Raw genomic sequence first — 14940 nt, forward strand, 5'->3', positions numbered from 1 at the left:
CGTTTTTCTTGCCTTGCGATCAGAAGGAAAATTCTTGCCTTGCGACCAGAAGGAAAATTCAAACAGATTTCTGCAAGAAGACAAAATAAAATGCTTACAGTACCTGGTATTCCTAGGCAGTCTCACACTCAAGTACTAACCAGGCCCAACTCTGTTTAGCTTCTCAGATCAGACAGGATCAGGCATTGTCAGAGTGGTTTGGACGTAAACAACAGTCTGGAAATGTGTGCCTTGCCTTGCCTTGCCTTGCCTTGCCTTGCGCCCAGAAGGAAAATTCTTGCCTTGCGAGCAGAAGGAAAATTCAAACAGATTTCTGCAAGAAGACAAAATAAAATGCTTACAGTACCTGGTATTCCTAGGCAGTCTCCCACTCAAGTACTAACCAGGCCCAACTCTGTTTAGCTTCTGAAATCAGACGGGATCAGGCATTGTCAGAGTGGTTTGGCCGTGAGCAACAGTTTGCTGGAAATGTGCCGTTTTTCTTGCCTTGCCTTGCCTTGCGCCCAGAAGGAAAATTATTGCCTTGCGAGCAGAAGGAAAATTCAAACAGATTTCTGCAAGAAGACAAAATAAAATGCTTACAGCACCTGGTATTCCTAGGCAGTCTCCCACTCAAGTACTAACCAGGCCCAACTCTGTTTAGCTTCTGAGATCAGACGGGATCAGGCGTTGTCAGAGTGGTTTGGCCGTAAGCAACAGCTTGTTGGAAATGTGCCGTTTTTCTTGCCTTGCGATCAGAAGGAAAATTCTTGCCTTGCGACCAGAAGGAAAATTCAAACAGATTTCTGCAAGAAGACAAAATAAAATGCTTACAGTACCTGGTATTCCTAGGCAGTCTCACACTCAAGTACTAACCAGGCCCAACTCTGTTTAGCTTCTCAGATCAGACAGGATCAGGCATTGTCAGAGTGGTTTGGACGTAAACAGCAGTCTGGAAATGTGTGCCTTGCCTTGCCTTGCCTTGCCTTGCGCCCAGAAGGAAAATTCTTGCCTTGCGAGCAGAAGGAAAATTCAAACAGATTTCTGCAAGAAGACAAAATAAAATGCTTACAGTACCTGGTATTCCTAGGCAGTCTCCCACTCAAGTACTAACCAGGCCCAACTCTGTTTAGCTTCTGAAATCAGACGGGATCAGGCATTGTCAGAGTGGTTTGGCCGTGAGCAACAGTTTGCTGGAAATGTGCCGTTTTTCTTGCCTTGCCTTGCCTTGCGCCCAGAAGGAAAATTATTGCCTTGCGAGCAGAAGGAAAATTCAAACAGATTTCTGCAAGAAGACAAAATAAAATGCTTACAGTACCTGGTATTCCTAGGCAGTCTCCCACTCAAGTACTAACCAGGCCCAACTCTGTTTAGCTTCTGAGATCAGACGGGATCAGGCGTTGTCAGAGTGGTTTGGCCGTAAGCAACAGCTTGTTGGAAATGTGCCGTTTTTCTTGCCTTGCGATCAGAAGGAAAATTCTTGCCTTGCGACCAGAAGGAAAATTCAAACAGATTTCTGCAAGAAGACAAAATAAAATGCTTACAGTACCTGGTATTCCTAGGCAGTCTCACACTCAAGTACTAACCAGGCCCAACTCTGTTTAGCTTCTCAGATCAGACAGGATCAGGCATTGTCAGAGTGGTTTGGACGTAAACAACAGTCTGGAAATGTGTGCCTTGCCTTGCCTTGCCTTGCCTTGCCTTGCCTTGCGCCCAGAAGGAAAATTCTTGCCTTGCGAGCAGAAGGAAAATTCAAACAGATTTCTGCAAGAAGACAAAATAAAATGCTTACAGTACCTGGTATTCCTAGGCAGTCTCCCACTCAAGTACTAACCAGGCCCAACTCTGTTTAGCTTCTGAGATCAGACGGGATCAGGCGTTGTCAGAGTGGTTTGGCCGTAAGCAACAGCTTGTTGGAAATGTGCCGTTTTTCTTGCCTTGCGATCAGAAGGAAAATTCTTGCCTTGCGACCAGAAGGAAAATTCAAACAGATTTCTGCAAGAAGACAAAATAAAATGCTTACAGTACCTGGTATTCCTAGGCAGTCTCCCACTCAAGTACTAACCAGGCCCAACTCTGTTTAGCTTCTGAGATCAGACGGGATCAGGCGTTGTCAGAGTGGTTTGGCCGTAAGCAACAGCTTGTTGGAAATGTGCCGTTTTTCTTGCCTTGCGATCAGAAGGAAAATTCTTGCCTTGCGACCAGAAGGAAAATTCAAACAGATTTCTGCAAGAAGACAAAATAAAATGCTTACAGTACCTGGTATTCCTAGGCAGTCTCACACTCAAGTACTAACCAGGCCCAACTCTGTTTAGCTTCTCAGATCAGACAGGATCAGGCATTGTCAGAGTGGTTTGGACGTAAACAACAGTCTGGAAATGTGTGCCTTGCCTTGCCTTGCCTTGCCTTGCCTTGCGCCCAGAAGGAAAATTCTTGCCTTGCGAGCAGAAGGAAAATTCAAACAGATTTCTGCAAGAAGACAAAATAAAATGCTTACAGTACCTGGTATTCCTAGGCAGTCTCCCACTCAAGTACTAACCAGGCCCAACTCTGTTTAGCTTCTGAGATCAGACGGGATCAGGCGTTGTCAGAGTGGTTTGGCCGTAAGCAACAGCTTGTTGGAAATGTGCCGTTTTTCTTGCCTTGCGATCAGAAGGAAAATTCTTGCCTTGCGACCAGAAGGAAAATTCAAACAGATTTCTGCAAGAAGACAAAATAAAATGCTTACAGTACCTGGTATTCCTAGGCAGTCTCCCACTCAAGTACTAACCAGGCCCAACTCTGTTTAGCTTTTGAGATCAGACGGGATCAGGCGTTGTCAGAGTGGTTTGGCCGTAAGCAACAGCTTGTTGGAAATGTGCCGTTTTTCTTGCCTTGCGATCAGAAGGAAAATTCTTGCCTTGCGACCAGAAGGAAAATTCAAACAGATTTCTGCAAGAAGACAAAATAAAATGCTTACAGTACCTGGTATTCCTAGGCAGTCTCACACTCAAGTACTAACCAGGCCCAACTCTGTTTAGCTTCTCAGATCAGACAGGATCAGGCATTGTCAGAGTGGTTTGGACGTAAACAACAGTCTGGAAATGTGTGCCTTGCCTTGCCTTGCCTTGCCTTGCCTTGCCTTGCCTTGCCTTGCCTTGCCTTGCCTTGCCTTGCGCCCAGAAGGAAAATTCTTGCCTTGCGAGCAGAAGGAAAATTCAAACAGATTTCTGCAAGAAGACAAAATAAAATGCTTACAGTACCTGGTATTCCTAGGCAGTCTCCCACTCAAGTACTAACCAGGCCCAACTCTGTTTAGCTTCTGAGATCAGACGGGATCAGGCGTTGTCAGAGTGGTTTGGCCGTAAGCAACAGCTTGTTGGAAATGTGCCGTTTTTCTTGCCTTGCGATCAGAAGGAAAATTCTTGCCTTGCGACCAGAAGGAAAATTCAAACAGATTTCTGCAAGAAGACAAAATAAAATGCTTACAGTACCTGGTATTCCTAGGCAGTCTCCCACTCAAGTACTAACCAGGCCCAACTCTGTTTAGCTTCTGAGATCAGATGGGATCAGGCGTTGTCAGAGTGGTTTGGACGTAAACAACAGTCTGGAAATGTGTGCCTTGCCTTGCCTTGCCTTGCCTTGCCTTGCGCCCAGAAGGAAAATTCTTGCCTTGCGAGCAGAAGGAAAATTCAAACAGATTTCTGCAAGAAGACAAAATAAAATGCTTACAGTACCTGGTATTCCTAGGCAGTCTCCCACTCAAGTACTAACCAGGCCCAACTCTGTTTAGCTTCTGAGATCAGACGGGATCAGGCGTTGTCAGAGTGGTTTGGCCGTAAGCAACAGCTTGTTGGAAATGTGCCGTTTTTCTTGCCTTGCGATCAGAAGGAAAATTCTTGCCTTGCGACCAGAAGGAAAATTCAAACAGATTTCTGCAAGAAGACAAAATAAAATGCTTACAGTACCTGGTATTCCTAGGCAGTCTCACACTCAAGTACTAACCAGGCCCAACTCTGTTTAGCTTCTCAGATCAGACAGGATCAGGCATTGTCAGAGTGGTTTGGACGTAAACAACAGTCTGGAAATGTGTGCCTTGCCTTGCCTTGCCTTGCCTTGCCTTGCCTTGCCTTGCCTTGCCTTGCCTTGCCTTGCCTTGCCTTGCCTTGCCTTGCCTTGCGCCCAGAAGGAAAATTCTTGCCTTGCGAGCAGAAGGAAAATTCAAACAGATTTCTGCAAGAAGACAAAATAAAATGCTTACAGTACCTGGTATTCCTAGGCAGTCTCACACTCAAGTACTAACCAGGCCCAACTCTGTTTAGCTTCTCAGATCAGACAGGATCAGGCATTGTCAAAGTGGTTTGGACGTAAACAACAGTCTGGAAATGTGTGCCTTGCCTTGCCTTGCCTTGCCTTGCGCCCAGAAGGAAAATTCTTGCCTTGCGAGCAGAAGGAAAATTCAAACAGATTTCTGCAAGAAGACAAAATAAAATGCTTACAGTACCTGGTATTCCTAGGCAGTCTCCCACTCAAGTACTAACCAGGCCCAACTCTGTTTAGCTTCTGAAATCAGACGGGATCAGGCATTGTCAGAGTGGTTTGGCCGTGAGCAACAGTTTGCTGGAAATGTGCCGTTTTTCTTGCCTTGCCTTGCCTTGCGCCCAGAAGGAAAATTATTGCCTTGCGAGCAGAAGGAAAATTCAAACAGATTTCTGCAAGAAGACAAAATAAAATGCTTACAGTACCTGGTATTCCTAGGCAGTCTCCCACTCAAGTACTAACCAGGCCCAACTCTGTTTAGCTTCTGAGATCAGACGGGATCAGGCGTTGTCAGAGTGGTTTGGCCGTAAGCAACAGCTTGTTGGAAATGTGCCGTTTTTCTTGCCTTGCGATCAGAAGGAAAATTCTTGCCTTGCGACCAGAAGGAAAATTCAAACAGATTTCTGCAAGAAGACAAAATAAAATGCTTACAGTACCTGGTATTCCTAGGCAGTCTCCCACTCAAGTACTAACCAGGCCCAACTCTGTTTAGCTTCTCAGATCAGACAGGATCAGGCATTGTCAGAGTGGTTTGGACGTAAACAGCAGTCTGGAAATGTGTGCCTTGCCTTGCCTTGCCTTGCCTTGCGCCCAGAAGGAAAATTCTTGCCTTGCGAGCAGAAGGAAAATTCAAACAGATTTCTGCAAGAAGACAAAATAAAATGCTTACAGTACCTGGTATTCCTAGGCAGTCTCCCACTCAAGTACTAACCAGGCCCAACTCTGTTTAGCTTCTGAAATCAGACGGGATCAGGCATTGTCAGAGTGGTTTGGCCGTGAGCAACAGTTTGCTGGAAATGTGCCGTTTTTCTTGCCTTGCCTTGCCTTGCGCCCAGAAGGAAAATTATTGCCTTGCGAGCAGAAGGAAAATTCAAACAGATTTCTGCAAGAAGACAAAATAAAATGCTTACAGTACCTGGTATTCCTAGGCAGTCTCCCACTCAAGTACTAACCAGGCCCAACTCTGTTTAGCTTCTGAGATCAGACGGGATCAGGCGTTGTCAGAGTGGTTTGGCCGTAAGCAACAGCTTGTTGGAAATGTGCCGTTTTTCTTGCCTTGCGATCAGAAGGAAAATTCTTGCCTTGCGACCAGAAGGAAAATTCAAACAGATTTCTGCAAGAAGACAAAATAAAATGCTTACAGTACCTGGTATTCCTAGGCAGTCTCACACTCAAGTACTAACCAGGCCCAACTCTGTTTAGCTTCTCAGATCAGACAGGATCAGGCATTGTCAGAGTGGTTTGGACGTAAACAACAGTCTGGAAATGTGTGCCTTGCCTTGCCTTGCCTTGCCTTGCCTTGCGCCCAGAAGGAAAATTCTTGCCTTGCGAGCAGAAGGAAAATTCAAACAGATTTCTGCAAGAAGACAAAATAAAATGCTTACAGTACCTGGTATTCCTAGGCAGTCTCCCACTCAAGTACTAACCAGGCCCAACTCTGTTTAGCTTCTGAGATCAGACGGGATCAGGCGTTGTCAGAGTGGTTTGGCCGTAAGCAACAGCTTGTTGGAAATGTGCCGTTTTTCTTGCCTTGCGATCAGAAGGAAAATTCTTGCCTTGCGACCAGAAGGAAAATTCAAACAGATTTCTGCAAGAAGACAAAATAAAATGCTTACAGTACCTGGTATTCCTAGGCAGTCTCCCACTCAAGTACTAACCAGGCCCAACTCTGTTTAGCTTCTGAGATCAGACGGGATCAGGCGTTGTCAGAGTGGTTTGGCCGTAAGCAACAGCTTGTTGGAAATGTGCCGTTTTTCTTGCCTTGCGATCAGAAGGAAAATTCTTGCCTTGCGACCAGAAGGAAAATTCAAACAGATTTCTGCAAGAAGACAAAATAAAATGCTTACAGTACCTGGTATTCCTAGGCAGTCTCACACTCAAGTACTAACCAGGCCCAACTCTGTTTAGCTTCTCAGATCAGACAGGATCAGGCATTGTCAGAGTGGTTTGGACGTAAACAACAGTCTGGAAATGTGTGCCTTGCCTTGCCTTGCCTTGCCTTGCCTTGCGCCCAGAAGGAAAATTCTTGCCTTGCGAGCAGAAGGAAAATTCAAACAGATTTCTGCAAGAAGACAAAATAAAATGCTTACAGTACCTGGTATTCCTAGGCAGTCTCCCACTCAAGTACTAACCAGGCCCAACTCTGTTTAGCTTCTGAGATCAGACGGGATCAGGCGTTGTCAGAGTGGTTTGGCCGTAAGCAACAGCTTGTTGGAAATGTGCCGTTTTTCTTGCCTTGCGATCAGAAGGAAAATTCTTGCCTTGCGACCAGAAGGAAAATTCAAACAGATTTCTGCAAGAAGACAAAATAAAATGCTTACAGTACCTGGTATTCCTAGGCAGTCTCCCACTCAAGTACTAACCAGGCCCAACTCTGTTTAGCTTCTGAGATCAGACGGGATCAGGCGTTGTCAGAGTGGTTTGGCCGTAAGCAACAGCTTGTTGGAAATGTGCCGTTTTTCTTGCCTTGCGATCAGAAGGAAAATTCTTGCCTTGCGACCAGAAGGAAAATTCAAACAGATTTCTGCAAGAAGACAAAATAAAATGCTTACAGTACCTGGTATTCCTAGGCAGTCTCACACTCAAGTACTAACCAGGCCCAACTCTGTTTAGCTTCTCAGATCAGACAGGATCAGGCATTGTCAGAGTGGTTTGGACGTAAACAACAGTCTGGAAATGTGTGCCTTGCCTTGCCTTGCCTTGCCTTGCCTTGCCTTGCCTTGCCTTGCCTTGCCTTGCCTTGCCTTGCCTTGCCTTGCCTTGCCTTGCCTTGCCTTGCCTTGCCTTGCGCCCAGAAGGAAAATTCTTGCCTTGCGAGCAGAAGGAAAATTCAAACAGATTTCTGCAAGAAGACAAAATAAAATGCTTACAGTACCTGGTATTCCTAGGCAGTCTCCCACTCAAGTACTAACCAGGCCCAACTCTGTTTAGCTTCTGAGATCAGACGGGATCAGGCGTTGTCAGAGTGGTTTGGCCGTAAGCAACAGCTTGTTGGAAATGTGCCGTTTTTCTTGCCTTGCGATCAGAAGGAAAATTCTTGCCTTGCGACCAGAAGGAAAATTCAAACAGATTTCTGCAAGAAGACAAAATAAAATGCTTACAGTACCTGGTATTCCTAGGCAGTCTCCCACTCAAGTACTAACCAGGCCCAACTCTGTTTAGCTTCTGAGATCAGATGGGATCAGGCGTTGTCAGAGTGGTTTGGACGTAAACAACAGTCTGGAAATGTGTGCCTTGCCTTGCCTTGCCTTGCCTTGCCTTGCGCCCAGAAGGAAAATTCTTGCCTTGCGAGCAGAAGGAAAATTCAAACAGATTTCTGCAAGAAGACAAAATAAAATGCTTACAGTACCTGGTATTCCTAGGCAGTCTCCCACTCAAGTACTAACCAGGCCCAACTCTGTTTAGCTTCTGAGATCAGACGGGATCAGGCGTTGTCAGAGTGGTTTGGCCGTAAGCAACAGCTTGTTGGAAATGTGCCGTTTTTCTTGCCTTGCGATCAGAAGGAAAATTCTTGCCTTGCGACCAGAAGGAAAATTCAAACAGATTTCTGCAAGAAGACAAAATAAAATGCTTACAGTACCTGGTATTCCTAGGCAGTCTCACACTCAAGTACTAACCAGGCCCAACTCTGTTTAGCTTCTCAGATCAGACAGGATCAGGCATTGTCAGAGTGGTTTGGACGTAAACAACAGTCTGGAAATGTGTGCCTTGCCTTGCCTTGCCTTGCCTTGCCTTGCCTTGCCTTGCCTTGCCTTGCCTTGCCTTGCCTTGCCTTGCCTTGCCTTGCCTTGCCTTGCCTTGCCTTGCCTTGCGCCCAGAAGGAAAATTCTTGCCTTGCGAGCAGAAGGAAAATTCAAACAGATTTCTGCAAGAAGACAAAATAAAATGCTTACAGTACCTGGTATTCCTAGGCAGTCTCCCACTCAAGTACTAACCAGGCCCAACTCTGTTTAGCTTCTGAGATCAGACGGGATCAGGCGTTGTCAGAGTGGTTTGGCCGTAAGCAACAGCTTGTTGGAAATGTGCCGTTTTTCTTGCCTTGCGATCAGAAGGAAAATTCTTGCCTTGCGACCAGAAGGAAAATTCAAACAGATTTCTGCAAGAAGACAAAATAAAATGCTTACAGTACCTGGTATTCCTAGGCAGTCTCACACTCAAGTACTAACCAGGCCCAACTCTGTTTAGCTTCTCAGATCAGACAGGATCAGGCATTGTCAGAGTGGTTTGGACGTAAACAACAGTCTGGAAATGTGTGCCTTGCCTTGCCTTGCCTTGCCTTGCGCCCAGAAGGAAAATTCTTGCCTTGCGAGCAGAAGGAAAATTCAAACAGATTTCTGCAAGAAGACAAAATAAAATGCTTACAGTACCTGGTATTCCTAGGCAGTCTCCCACTCAAGTACTAACCAGGCCCAACTCTGTTTAGCTTCTGAAATCAGACGGGATCAGGCATTGTCAGAGTGGTTTGGCCGTGAGCAACAGTTTGCTGGAAATGTGCCGTTTTTCTTGCCTTGCCTTGCCTTGCGCCCAGAAGGAAAATTATTGCCTTGCGAGCAGAAGGAAAATTCAAACAGATTTCTGCAAGAAGACAAAATAAAATGCTTACAGTACCTGGTATTCCTAGGCAGTCTCCCACTCAAGTACTAACCAGGCCCAACTCTGTTTAGCTTCTGAGATCAGACGGGATCAGGCGTTGTCAGAGTGGTTTGGCCGTAAGCAACAGCTTGTTGGAAATGTGCCGTTTTTCTTGCCTTGCGATCAGAAGGAAAATTCTTGCCTTGCGACCAGAAGGAAAATTCAAACAGATTTCTGCAAGAAGACAAAATAAAATGCTTACAGTACCTGGTATTCCTAGGCAGTCTCACACTCAAGTACTAACCAGGCCCAACTCTGTTTAGCTTCTCAGATCAGACAGGATCAGGCATTGTCAGAGTGGTTTGGACGTAAACAGCAGTCTGGAAATGTGTGCCTTGCCTTGCCTTGCCTTGCCTTGCGCCCAGAAGGAAAATTCTTGCCTTGCGAGCAGAAGGAAAATTCAAACAGATTTCTGCAAGAAGACAAAATAAAATGCTTACAGTACCTGGTATTCCTAGGCAGTCTCCCACTCAAGTACTAACCAGGCCCAACTCTGTTTAGCTTCTGAAATCAGACGGGATCAGGCATTGTCAGAGTGGTTTGGCCGTGAGCAACAGTTTGCTGGAAATGTGCCGTTTTTCTTGCCTTGCCTTGCCTTGCGCCCAGAAGGAAAATTATTGCCTTGCGAGCAGAAGGAAAATTCAAACAGATTTCTGCAAGAAGACAAAATAAAATGCTTACAGTACCTGGTATTCCTAGGCAGTCTCCCACTCAAGTACTAACCAGGCCCAACTCTGTTTAGCTTCTGAGATCAGACGGGATCAGGCGTTGTCAGAGTGGTTTGGCCGTAAGCAACAGCTTGTTGGAAATGTGCCGTTTTTCTTGCCTTGCGATCAGAAGGAAAATTCTTGCCTTGCGACCAGAAGGAAAATTCAAACAGATTTCTGCAAGAAGACAAAATAAAATGCTTACAGTACCTGGTATTCCTAGGCAGTCTCACACTCAAGTACTAACCAGGCCCAACTCTGTTTAGCTTCTCAGATCAGACAGGATCAGGCATTGTCAGAGTGGTTTGGACGTAAACAACAGTCTGGAAATGTGTGCCTTGCCTTGCCTTGCCTTGCCTTGCCTTGCGCCCAGAAGGAAAATTCTTGCCTTGCGAGCAGAAGGAAAATTCAAACAGATTTCTGCAAGAAGACAAAATAAAATGCTTACAGTACCTGGTATTCCTAGGCAGTCTCCCACTCAAGTACTAACCAGGCCCAACTCTGTTTAGCTTCTGAGATCAGACGGGATCAGGCGTTGTCAGAGTGGTTTGGCCGTAAGCAACAGCTTGTTGGAAATGTGCCGTTTTTCTTGCCTTGCGATCAGAAGGAAAATTCTTGCCTTGCGACCAGAAGGAAAATTCAAACAGATTTCTGCAAGAAGACAAAATAAAATGCTTACAGTACCTGGTATTCCTAGGCAGTCTCCCACTCAAGTACTAACCAGGCCCAACTCTGTTTAGCTTCTGAGATCAGACTGGATCAGGCGTTGTCAGAGTGGTTTGGCCGTAAGCAACAGCTTGTTGGAAATGTGCCGTTTTTCTTGCCTTGCGATCAGAAGGAAAATTCTTGCCTTGCGACCAGAAGGAAAATTCAAACAGATTTCTGCAAGAAGACAAAATAAAATGCTTACAGTACCTGGTATTCCTAGGCAGTCTCACACTCAAGTACTAACCAGGCCCAACTCTGTTTAGCTTCTCAGATCAGACAGGATCAGGCATTGTCAGAGTGGTTTGGACGTAAACAACAGTCTGGAAATGTGTGCCTTGCCTTGCCTTGCCTTGCCTTGCCTTGCGCCCAGAAGGAAAATTCTTGCCTTGCGAGCAGAAGGAAAATTCAAACAGATTTCTGCAAGAAGACAAAATAAAATGCTTACAGTACCTGGTATTCCTAGGCAGTCTCCCACTCAAGTACTAACCAGGCCCAACTCTGTTTAGCTTCTGAGATCAGACGGGATCAGGCGTTGTCAGAGTGGTTTGGCCGTAAGCAACAGCTTGTTGGAAATGTGCCGTTTTTCTTGCCTTGCGATCAGAAGGAAAATTCTTGCCTTGCGACCAGAAGGAAAATTCAAACAGATTTCTGCAAGAAGACAAAATAAAATGCTTACAGTACCTGGTATTCCTAGGCAGTCTCCCACTCAAGTACTAACCAGGCCCAACTCTGTTTAGCTTCTGAGATCAGACGGGATCAGGCGTTGTCAGAGTGGTTTGGCCGTAAGCAACAGCTTGTTGGAAATGTGCCGTTTTTCTTGCCTTGCGATCAGAAGGAAAATTCTTGCCTTGCGACCAGAAGGAAAATTCAAACAGATTTCTGCAAGAAGACAAAATAAAATGCTTACAGTACCTGGTATTCCTAGGCAGTCTCACACTCAAGTACTAACCAGGCCCAACTCTGTTTAGCTTCTCAGATCAGACAGGATCAGGCATTGTCAGAGTGGTTTGGACGTAAACAACAGTCTGGAAATGTGTGCCTTGCCTTGCCTTGCCTTGCCTTGCCTTGCCTTGCCTTGCCTTGCCTTGCCTTGCCTTGCCTTGCGCCCAGAAGGAAAATTCTTGCCTTGCGAGCAGAAGGAAAATTCAAACAGATTTCTGCAAGAAGACAAAATAAAATGCTTACAGTACCTGGTATTCCTAGGCAGTCTCCCACTCAAGTACTAACCAGGCCCAACTCTGTTTAGCTTCTGAGATCAGACGGGATCAGGCGTTGTCAGAGTGGTTTGGCCGTAAGCAACAGCTTGTTGGAAATGTGCCGTTTTTCTTGCCTTGCGATCAGAAGGAAAATTCTTGCCTTGCGACCAGAAGGAAAATTCAAACAGATTTCTGCAAGAAGACAAAATAAAATGCTTACAGTACCTGGTATTCCTAGGCAGTCTCCCACTCAAGTACTAACCAGGCCCAACTCTGTTTAGCTTCTGAGATCAGATGGGATCAGGCGTTGTCAGAGTGGTTTGGACGTAAACAACAGTCTGGAAATGTGTGCCTTGCCTTGCCTTGCCTTGCCTTGCCTTGCGCCCAGAAGGAAAATTCTTGCCTTGCGAGCAGAAGGAAAATTCAAACAGATTTCTGCAAGAAGACAAAATAAAATGCTTACAGTACCTGGTATTCCTAGGCAGTCTCCCACTCAAGTACTAACCAGGCCCAACTCTGTTTAGCTTCTGAGATCAGACGGGATCAGGCGTTGTCAGAGTGGTTTGGCCGTAAGCAACAGCTTGTTGGAAATGTGCCGTTTTTCTTGCCTTGCGATCAGAAGGAAAATTCTTGCCTTGCGACCAGAAGGAAAATTCAAACAGATTTCTGCAAGAAGACAAAATAAAATGCTTACAGTACCTGGTATTCCTAGGCAGTCTCCCACTCAAGTACTAACCAGGCCCAACTCTGTTTAGCTTCTGAGATCAGACGGGATCAGGCGTTGTCAGAGTGGTTTGGCCGTAAGCAACAGCTTGTTGGAAATGTGCCGTTTTTCTTGCCTTGCGATCAGAAGGAAAATTCTTGCCTTGCGACCAGAAGGAAAATTCAAACAGATTTCTGCAAGAAGACAAAATAAAATGCTTACAGTACCTGGTATTCCTAGGCAGTCTCACACTCAAGTACTAACCAGGCCCAACTCTGTTTAGCTTCTCAGATCAGACAGGATCAGGCATTGTCAGAGTGGTTTGGACGTAAACAGCAGTCTGGAAATGTGTGCCTTGCCTTGCCTTGCCTTGCCTTGCGCCCAGAAGGAAAATTCTTGCCTTGCGAGCAGAAGGAAAATTCAAACAGATTTCTGCAAGAAGACAAAATAAAATGCTTACAGTACCTGGTATTCCTAGGCAGTCTCCCACTCAAGTACTAACCAGGCCCAACTCTGTTTAGCTTCTGAAATCAGACGGGATCAGGCATTGTCAGAGTGGTTTGGCCGTGAGCAACAGTTTGCTGGAAATGTGCCGTTTTTCTTGCCTTGCCTTGCCTTGCGCCCAGAAGGAAAATTATTGCCTTGCGAGCAGAAGGAAAATTCAAACAGATTTCTGCAAGAAGACAAAATAAAATGCTTACAGTACCTGGTATTCCTAGGCAGTCTCCCACTCAAGTACTAACCAGGCCCAACTCTGTTTAGCTTCTGAGATCAGACGGGATCAGGCGTTGTCAGAGTGGTTTGGCCGTAAGCAACAGCTTGTTGGAAATGTGCCGTTTTTCTTGCCTTGCGATCAGAAGGAAAATTCTTGCCTTGCGACCAGAAGGAAAATTCAAACAGATTTCTGCAAGAAGACAAAATAAAATGCTTACAGTACCTGGTATTCCTAGGCAGTCTCACACTCAAGTACTAACCAGGCCCAACTCTGTTTAGCTTCTCAGATCAGACAGGATCAGGCATTGTCAGAGTGGTTTGGACGTAAACAACAGTCTGGAAATGTGTGCCTTGCCTTGCCTTGCCTTGCCTTGCCTTGCGCCCAGAAGGAAAATTCTTGCCTTGCGAGCAGAAGGAAAATTCAAACAGATTTCTGCAAGAAGACAAAATAAAATGCTTACAGTACCTGGTATTCCTAGGCAGTCTCCCACTCAAGTACTAACCAGGCCCAACTCTGTTTAGCTTCTGAGATCAGACGGGATCAGGCGTTGTCAGAGTGGTTTGGCCGTAAGCAACAGCTCGTTGGAAATGTGCCGTTTTTCTTGCCTTGCGATCAGAAGGAAAATTCTTGCCTTGCGACCAGAAGGAAAATTCAAACAGATTTCTGCAAGAAGACAAAATAAAATGCTTACAGTACCTGGTATTCCTAGGCAGTCTCCCACTCAAGTACTAACCAGGCCCAACTCTGTTTAGCTTCTGAGATCAGACGGGATCAGGCGTTGTCAGAGTGGTTTGGCCGTAAGCAACAGCTTGTTGGAAATGTGCCGTTTTTCTTGCCTTGCGATCAGAAGGAAAATTCTTGCCTTGCGACCAGAAGGAAAATTCAAACAGATTTCTGCAAGAAGACAAAATAAAATGCTTACAGTACCTGGTATTCCTAGGCAGTCTCACACTCAAGTACTAACCAGGCCCAACTCTGTTTAGCTTCTCAGATCAGACAGGATCAGGCATTGTCAGAGTGGTTTGGACGTAAACAACAGTCTGGAAATGTGTGCCTTGCCTTGCCTTGCCTTGCCTTGCCTTGCGCCCAGAAGGAAAATTCTTGCCTTGCGAGCAGAAGGAAAATTCAAACAGATTTCTGCAAGAAGACAAAATAAAATGCTTACAGTACCTGGTATTCCTAGGCAGTCTCCCACTCAAGTACTAACCAGGCCCAACTCTGTTTAGCTTCTGAGATCAGACGGGATCAGGCGTTGTCAGAGTGGTTTGGCCGTAAGCAACAGCTTGTTGGAAATGTGCCGTTTTTCTTGCCTTGCGATCAGAAGGAAAATTCTTGCCTTGCGACCAGAAGGAAAATTCAAACAGATTTCTGCAAGAAGACAAAATAAAATGCTTACAGTACCTGGTATTCCTAGGCAGTCTCCCACTCAAGTACTAACCAGGCCCAACTCTGTTTAGCTTCTGAGATCAGACGGGATCAGGCGTTGTCAGAGTGGTTTGGCCGTAAGCAACAGCTTGTTGGAAATGTGCCGTTTTTCTTGCCTTGCGATCAGAAGGAAAATTCTTGCCTTGCGACCAGAAGGAAAATTCAAACAGATTTCTGCAAGAAGACAAAATAAAATGCTTACAGTACCTGGTATTCCTAGGCAGTCTCACACTCAAGTACTAACCAGGCCCAACTCTGTTTAGCTTCTCAGATCAGACAGGATCAGGCATTGTCAGAGTGGTTTGGACGTAAACAACAGTCTGGAAATGTGTGCCTTGCCTTGCCTTGCCTTGCCTT

The 14940-nt window shown here is 45.6% G+C and overlaps 30 non-coding genes and 32 pseudogenes across 30 annotated transcripts; all 62 read right to left on the reverse strand.

Moving 5' to 3' along the window:
* Positions 1-91: 91 nt before the first annotated feature.
* LOC132880855 (5S ribosomal RNA) lies at positions 92-210 on the reverse strand (annotated as a pseudogene).
* Positions 211-334: 124 nt separating this feature from the next.
* On the reverse strand, positions 335-453 carry LOC132879304 (5S ribosomal RNA; annotated as a pseudogene).
* Positions 454-575: 122 nt separating this feature from the next.
* On the reverse strand, positions 576-694 carry LOC132876208 (5S ribosomal RNA). The gene has a single exon (XR_009651936.1). It is a non-coding gene; the product is annotated as a 5S ribosomal RNA (ribosomal RNA).
* A 112-nt stretch (positions 695-806) lies between these two features.
* LOC132880856 (5S ribosomal RNA) lies at positions 807-925 on the reverse strand (annotated as a pseudogene).
* A 119-nt stretch (positions 926-1044) lies between these two features.
* Positions 1045-1163, reverse strand: LOC132879305 (5S ribosomal RNA; annotated as a pseudogene).
* Positions 1164-1285: 122 nt separating this feature from the next.
* LOC132876430 (5S ribosomal RNA) lies at positions 1286-1404 on the reverse strand. Its single transcript, XR_009652148.1, has one exon. It is a non-coding gene; the product is annotated as a 5S ribosomal RNA (ribosomal RNA).
* A 112-nt stretch (positions 1405-1516) lies between these two features.
* On the reverse strand, positions 1517-1635 carry LOC132880857 (5S ribosomal RNA; annotated as a pseudogene).
* Positions 1636-1764: 129 nt separating this feature from the next.
* LOC132876431 (5S ribosomal RNA) lies at positions 1765-1883 on the reverse strand. The gene has a single exon (XR_009652149.1). It is a non-coding gene; the product is annotated as a 5S ribosomal RNA (ribosomal RNA).
* Positions 1884-1995: 112 nt separating this feature from the next.
* LOC132876432 (5S ribosomal RNA) lies at positions 1996-2114 on the reverse strand. The gene has a single exon (XR_009652150.1). It is a non-coding gene; the product is annotated as a 5S ribosomal RNA (ribosomal RNA).
* A 112-nt stretch (positions 2115-2226) lies between these two features.
* LOC132880858 (5S ribosomal RNA) lies at positions 2227-2345 on the reverse strand (annotated as a pseudogene).
* Positions 2346-2469: 124 nt separating this feature from the next.
* On the reverse strand, positions 2470-2588 carry LOC132876433 (5S ribosomal RNA). The gene has a single exon (XR_009652151.1). It is a non-coding gene; the product is annotated as a 5S ribosomal RNA (ribosomal RNA).
* Positions 2589-2700: 112 nt separating this feature from the next.
* On the reverse strand, positions 2701-2819 carry LOC132877941 (5S ribosomal RNA). The gene has a single exon (XR_009653599.1). It is a non-coding gene; the product is annotated as a 5S ribosomal RNA (ribosomal RNA).
* A 112-nt stretch (positions 2820-2931) lies between these two features.
* Positions 2932-3050, reverse strand: LOC132880860 (5S ribosomal RNA; annotated as a pseudogene).
* Positions 3051-3209: 159 nt separating this feature from the next.
* Positions 3210-3328, reverse strand: LOC132876434 (5S ribosomal RNA). Its single transcript, XR_009652152.1, has one exon. It is a non-coding gene; the product is annotated as a 5S ribosomal RNA (ribosomal RNA).
* A 112-nt stretch (positions 3329-3440) lies between these two features.
* Positions 3441-3559, reverse strand: LOC132878090 (5S ribosomal RNA; annotated as a pseudogene).
* A 124-nt stretch (positions 3560-3683) lies between these two features.
* Positions 3684-3802, reverse strand: LOC132876436 (5S ribosomal RNA). The gene has a single exon (XR_009652154.1). It is a non-coding gene; the product is annotated as a 5S ribosomal RNA (ribosomal RNA).
* A 112-nt stretch (positions 3803-3914) lies between these two features.
* LOC132880861 (5S ribosomal RNA) lies at positions 3915-4033 on the reverse strand (annotated as a pseudogene).
* A 179-nt stretch (positions 4034-4212) lies between these two features.
* LOC132881240 (5S ribosomal RNA) lies at positions 4213-4331 on the reverse strand (annotated as a pseudogene).
* A 119-nt stretch (positions 4332-4450) lies between these two features.
* LOC132879306 (5S ribosomal RNA) lies at positions 4451-4569 on the reverse strand (annotated as a pseudogene).
* Positions 4570-4691: 122 nt separating this feature from the next.
* On the reverse strand, positions 4692-4810 carry LOC132876437 (5S ribosomal RNA). The gene has a single exon (XR_009652155.1). It is a non-coding gene; the product is annotated as a 5S ribosomal RNA (ribosomal RNA).
* Positions 4811-4922: 112 nt separating this feature from the next.
* On the reverse strand, positions 4923-5041 carry LOC132879898 (5S ribosomal RNA; annotated as a pseudogene).
* A 119-nt stretch (positions 5042-5160) lies between these two features.
* On the reverse strand, positions 5161-5279 carry LOC132879307 (5S ribosomal RNA; annotated as a pseudogene).
* A 122-nt stretch (positions 5280-5401) lies between these two features.
* On the reverse strand, positions 5402-5520 carry LOC132876438 (5S ribosomal RNA). The gene has a single exon (XR_009652156.1). It is a non-coding gene; the product is annotated as a 5S ribosomal RNA (ribosomal RNA).
* Positions 5521-5632: 112 nt separating this feature from the next.
* Positions 5633-5751, reverse strand: LOC132880862 (5S ribosomal RNA; annotated as a pseudogene).
* Positions 5752-5875: 124 nt separating this feature from the next.
* LOC132876439 (5S ribosomal RNA) lies at positions 5876-5994 on the reverse strand. The gene has a single exon (XR_009652157.1). It is a non-coding gene; the product is annotated as a 5S ribosomal RNA (ribosomal RNA).
* A 112-nt stretch (positions 5995-6106) lies between these two features.
* Positions 6107-6225, reverse strand: LOC132876440 (5S ribosomal RNA). The gene has a single exon (XR_009652158.1). It is a non-coding gene; the product is annotated as a 5S ribosomal RNA (ribosomal RNA).
* A 112-nt stretch (positions 6226-6337) lies between these two features.
* LOC132880863 (5S ribosomal RNA) lies at positions 6338-6456 on the reverse strand (annotated as a pseudogene).
* Positions 6457-6580: 124 nt separating this feature from the next.
* Positions 6581-6699, reverse strand: LOC132876441 (5S ribosomal RNA). The gene has a single exon (XR_009652159.1). It is a non-coding gene; the product is annotated as a 5S ribosomal RNA (ribosomal RNA).
* A 112-nt stretch (positions 6700-6811) lies between these two features.
* Positions 6812-6930, reverse strand: LOC132876442 (5S ribosomal RNA). The gene has a single exon (XR_009652160.1). It is a non-coding gene; the product is annotated as a 5S ribosomal RNA (ribosomal RNA).
* Positions 6931-7042: 112 nt separating this feature from the next.
* LOC132880864 (5S ribosomal RNA) lies at positions 7043-7161 on the reverse strand (annotated as a pseudogene).
* A 199-nt stretch (positions 7162-7360) lies between these two features.
* Positions 7361-7479, reverse strand: LOC132876443 (5S ribosomal RNA). The gene has a single exon (XR_009652161.1). It is a non-coding gene; the product is annotated as a 5S ribosomal RNA (ribosomal RNA).
* Positions 7480-7591: 112 nt separating this feature from the next.
* Positions 7592-7710, reverse strand: LOC132878091 (5S ribosomal RNA; annotated as a pseudogene).
* A 124-nt stretch (positions 7711-7834) lies between these two features.
* On the reverse strand, positions 7835-7953 carry LOC132876444 (5S ribosomal RNA). Its single transcript, XR_009652162.1, has one exon. It is a non-coding gene; the product is annotated as a 5S ribosomal RNA (ribosomal RNA).
* Positions 7954-8065: 112 nt separating this feature from the next.
* LOC132880865 (5S ribosomal RNA) lies at positions 8066-8184 on the reverse strand (annotated as a pseudogene).
* A 199-nt stretch (positions 8185-8383) lies between these two features.
* On the reverse strand, positions 8384-8502 carry LOC132876445 (5S ribosomal RNA). Its single transcript, XR_009652163.1, has one exon. It is a non-coding gene; the product is annotated as a 5S ribosomal RNA (ribosomal RNA).
* A 112-nt stretch (positions 8503-8614) lies between these two features.
* On the reverse strand, positions 8615-8733 carry LOC132880866 (5S ribosomal RNA; annotated as a pseudogene).
* A 119-nt stretch (positions 8734-8852) lies between these two features.
* On the reverse strand, positions 8853-8971 carry LOC132879310 (5S ribosomal RNA; annotated as a pseudogene).
* Positions 8972-9093: 122 nt separating this feature from the next.
* LOC132876447 (5S ribosomal RNA) lies at positions 9094-9212 on the reverse strand. Its single transcript, XR_009652165.1, has one exon. It is a non-coding gene; the product is annotated as a 5S ribosomal RNA (ribosomal RNA).
* A 112-nt stretch (positions 9213-9324) lies between these two features.
* Positions 9325-9443, reverse strand: LOC132880867 (5S ribosomal RNA; annotated as a pseudogene).
* Positions 9444-9562: 119 nt separating this feature from the next.
* LOC132879311 (5S ribosomal RNA) lies at positions 9563-9681 on the reverse strand (annotated as a pseudogene).
* Positions 9682-9803: 122 nt separating this feature from the next.
* On the reverse strand, positions 9804-9922 carry LOC132876448 (5S ribosomal RNA). The gene has a single exon (XR_009652166.1). It is a non-coding gene; the product is annotated as a 5S ribosomal RNA (ribosomal RNA).
* A 112-nt stretch (positions 9923-10034) lies between these two features.
* LOC132880869 (5S ribosomal RNA) lies at positions 10035-10153 on the reverse strand (annotated as a pseudogene).
* Positions 10154-10277: 124 nt separating this feature from the next.
* Positions 10278-10396, reverse strand: LOC132876449 (5S ribosomal RNA). Its single transcript, XR_009652167.1, has one exon. It is a non-coding gene; the product is annotated as a 5S ribosomal RNA (ribosomal RNA).
* A 112-nt stretch (positions 10397-10508) lies between these two features.
* Positions 10509-10627, reverse strand: LOC132878114 (5S ribosomal RNA; annotated as a pseudogene).
* Positions 10628-10739: 112 nt separating this feature from the next.
* Positions 10740-10858, reverse strand: LOC132880870 (5S ribosomal RNA; annotated as a pseudogene).
* A 124-nt stretch (positions 10859-10982) lies between these two features.
* Positions 10983-11101, reverse strand: LOC132876450 (5S ribosomal RNA). The gene has a single exon (XR_009652168.1). It is a non-coding gene; the product is annotated as a 5S ribosomal RNA (ribosomal RNA).
* Positions 11102-11213: 112 nt separating this feature from the next.
* On the reverse strand, positions 11214-11332 carry LOC132876451 (5S ribosomal RNA). The gene has a single exon (XR_009652169.1). It is a non-coding gene; the product is annotated as a 5S ribosomal RNA (ribosomal RNA).
* A 112-nt stretch (positions 11333-11444) lies between these two features.
* LOC132880872 (5S ribosomal RNA) lies at positions 11445-11563 on the reverse strand (annotated as a pseudogene).
* Positions 11564-11722: 159 nt separating this feature from the next.
* Positions 11723-11841, reverse strand: LOC132876452 (5S ribosomal RNA). Its single transcript, XR_009652170.1, has one exon. It is a non-coding gene; the product is annotated as a 5S ribosomal RNA (ribosomal RNA).
* Positions 11842-11953: 112 nt separating this feature from the next.
* Positions 11954-12072, reverse strand: LOC132878092 (5S ribosomal RNA; annotated as a pseudogene).
* A 124-nt stretch (positions 12073-12196) lies between these two features.
* On the reverse strand, positions 12197-12315 carry LOC132876455 (5S ribosomal RNA). Its single transcript, XR_009652171.1, has one exon. It is a non-coding gene; the product is annotated as a 5S ribosomal RNA (ribosomal RNA).
* Positions 12316-12427: 112 nt separating this feature from the next.
* LOC132876456 (5S ribosomal RNA) lies at positions 12428-12546 on the reverse strand. Its single transcript, XR_009652172.1, has one exon. It is a non-coding gene; the product is annotated as a 5S ribosomal RNA (ribosomal RNA).
* A 112-nt stretch (positions 12547-12658) lies between these two features.
* On the reverse strand, positions 12659-12777 carry LOC132880873 (5S ribosomal RNA; annotated as a pseudogene).
* Positions 12778-12896: 119 nt separating this feature from the next.
* On the reverse strand, positions 12897-13015 carry LOC132879312 (5S ribosomal RNA; annotated as a pseudogene).
* Positions 13016-13137: 122 nt separating this feature from the next.
* LOC132876457 (5S ribosomal RNA) lies at positions 13138-13256 on the reverse strand. The gene has a single exon (XR_009652173.1). It is a non-coding gene; the product is annotated as a 5S ribosomal RNA (ribosomal RNA).
* A 112-nt stretch (positions 13257-13368) lies between these two features.
* LOC132880874 (5S ribosomal RNA) lies at positions 13369-13487 on the reverse strand (annotated as a pseudogene).
* Positions 13488-13611: 124 nt separating this feature from the next.
* Positions 13612-13730, reverse strand: LOC132876458 (5S ribosomal RNA). Its single transcript, XR_009652174.1, has one exon. It is a non-coding gene; the product is annotated as a 5S ribosomal RNA (ribosomal RNA).
* A 112-nt stretch (positions 13731-13842) lies between these two features.
* On the reverse strand, positions 13843-13961 carry LOC132876460 (5S ribosomal RNA). Its single transcript, XR_009652176.1, has one exon. It is a non-coding gene; the product is annotated as a 5S ribosomal RNA (ribosomal RNA).
* Positions 13962-14073: 112 nt separating this feature from the next.
* On the reverse strand, positions 14074-14192 carry LOC132880875 (5S ribosomal RNA; annotated as a pseudogene).
* Positions 14193-14316: 124 nt separating this feature from the next.
* On the reverse strand, positions 14317-14435 carry LOC132876461 (5S ribosomal RNA). Its single transcript, XR_009652177.1, has one exon. It is a non-coding gene; the product is annotated as a 5S ribosomal RNA (ribosomal RNA).
* Positions 14436-14547: 112 nt separating this feature from the next.
* On the reverse strand, positions 14548-14666 carry LOC132876462 (5S ribosomal RNA). The gene has a single exon (XR_009652178.1). It is a non-coding gene; the product is annotated as a 5S ribosomal RNA (ribosomal RNA).
* A 112-nt stretch (positions 14667-14778) lies between these two features.
* Positions 14779-14897, reverse strand: LOC132880876 (5S ribosomal RNA; annotated as a pseudogene).
* Positions 14898-14940: the final 43 nt, after the last annotated feature.

The sequence above is a fragment of the Neoarius graeffei genome, assembly GCF_027579695.1.
Source record: "Neoarius graeffei isolate fNeoGra1 chromosome 18 unlocalized genomic scaffold, fNeoGra1.pri SUPER_18_unloc_1, whole genome shotgun sequence".
Classification (NCBI taxonomy): Eukaryota; Metazoa; Chordata; class Actinopteri; order Siluriformes; family Ariidae; genus Neoarius; species Neoarius graeffei.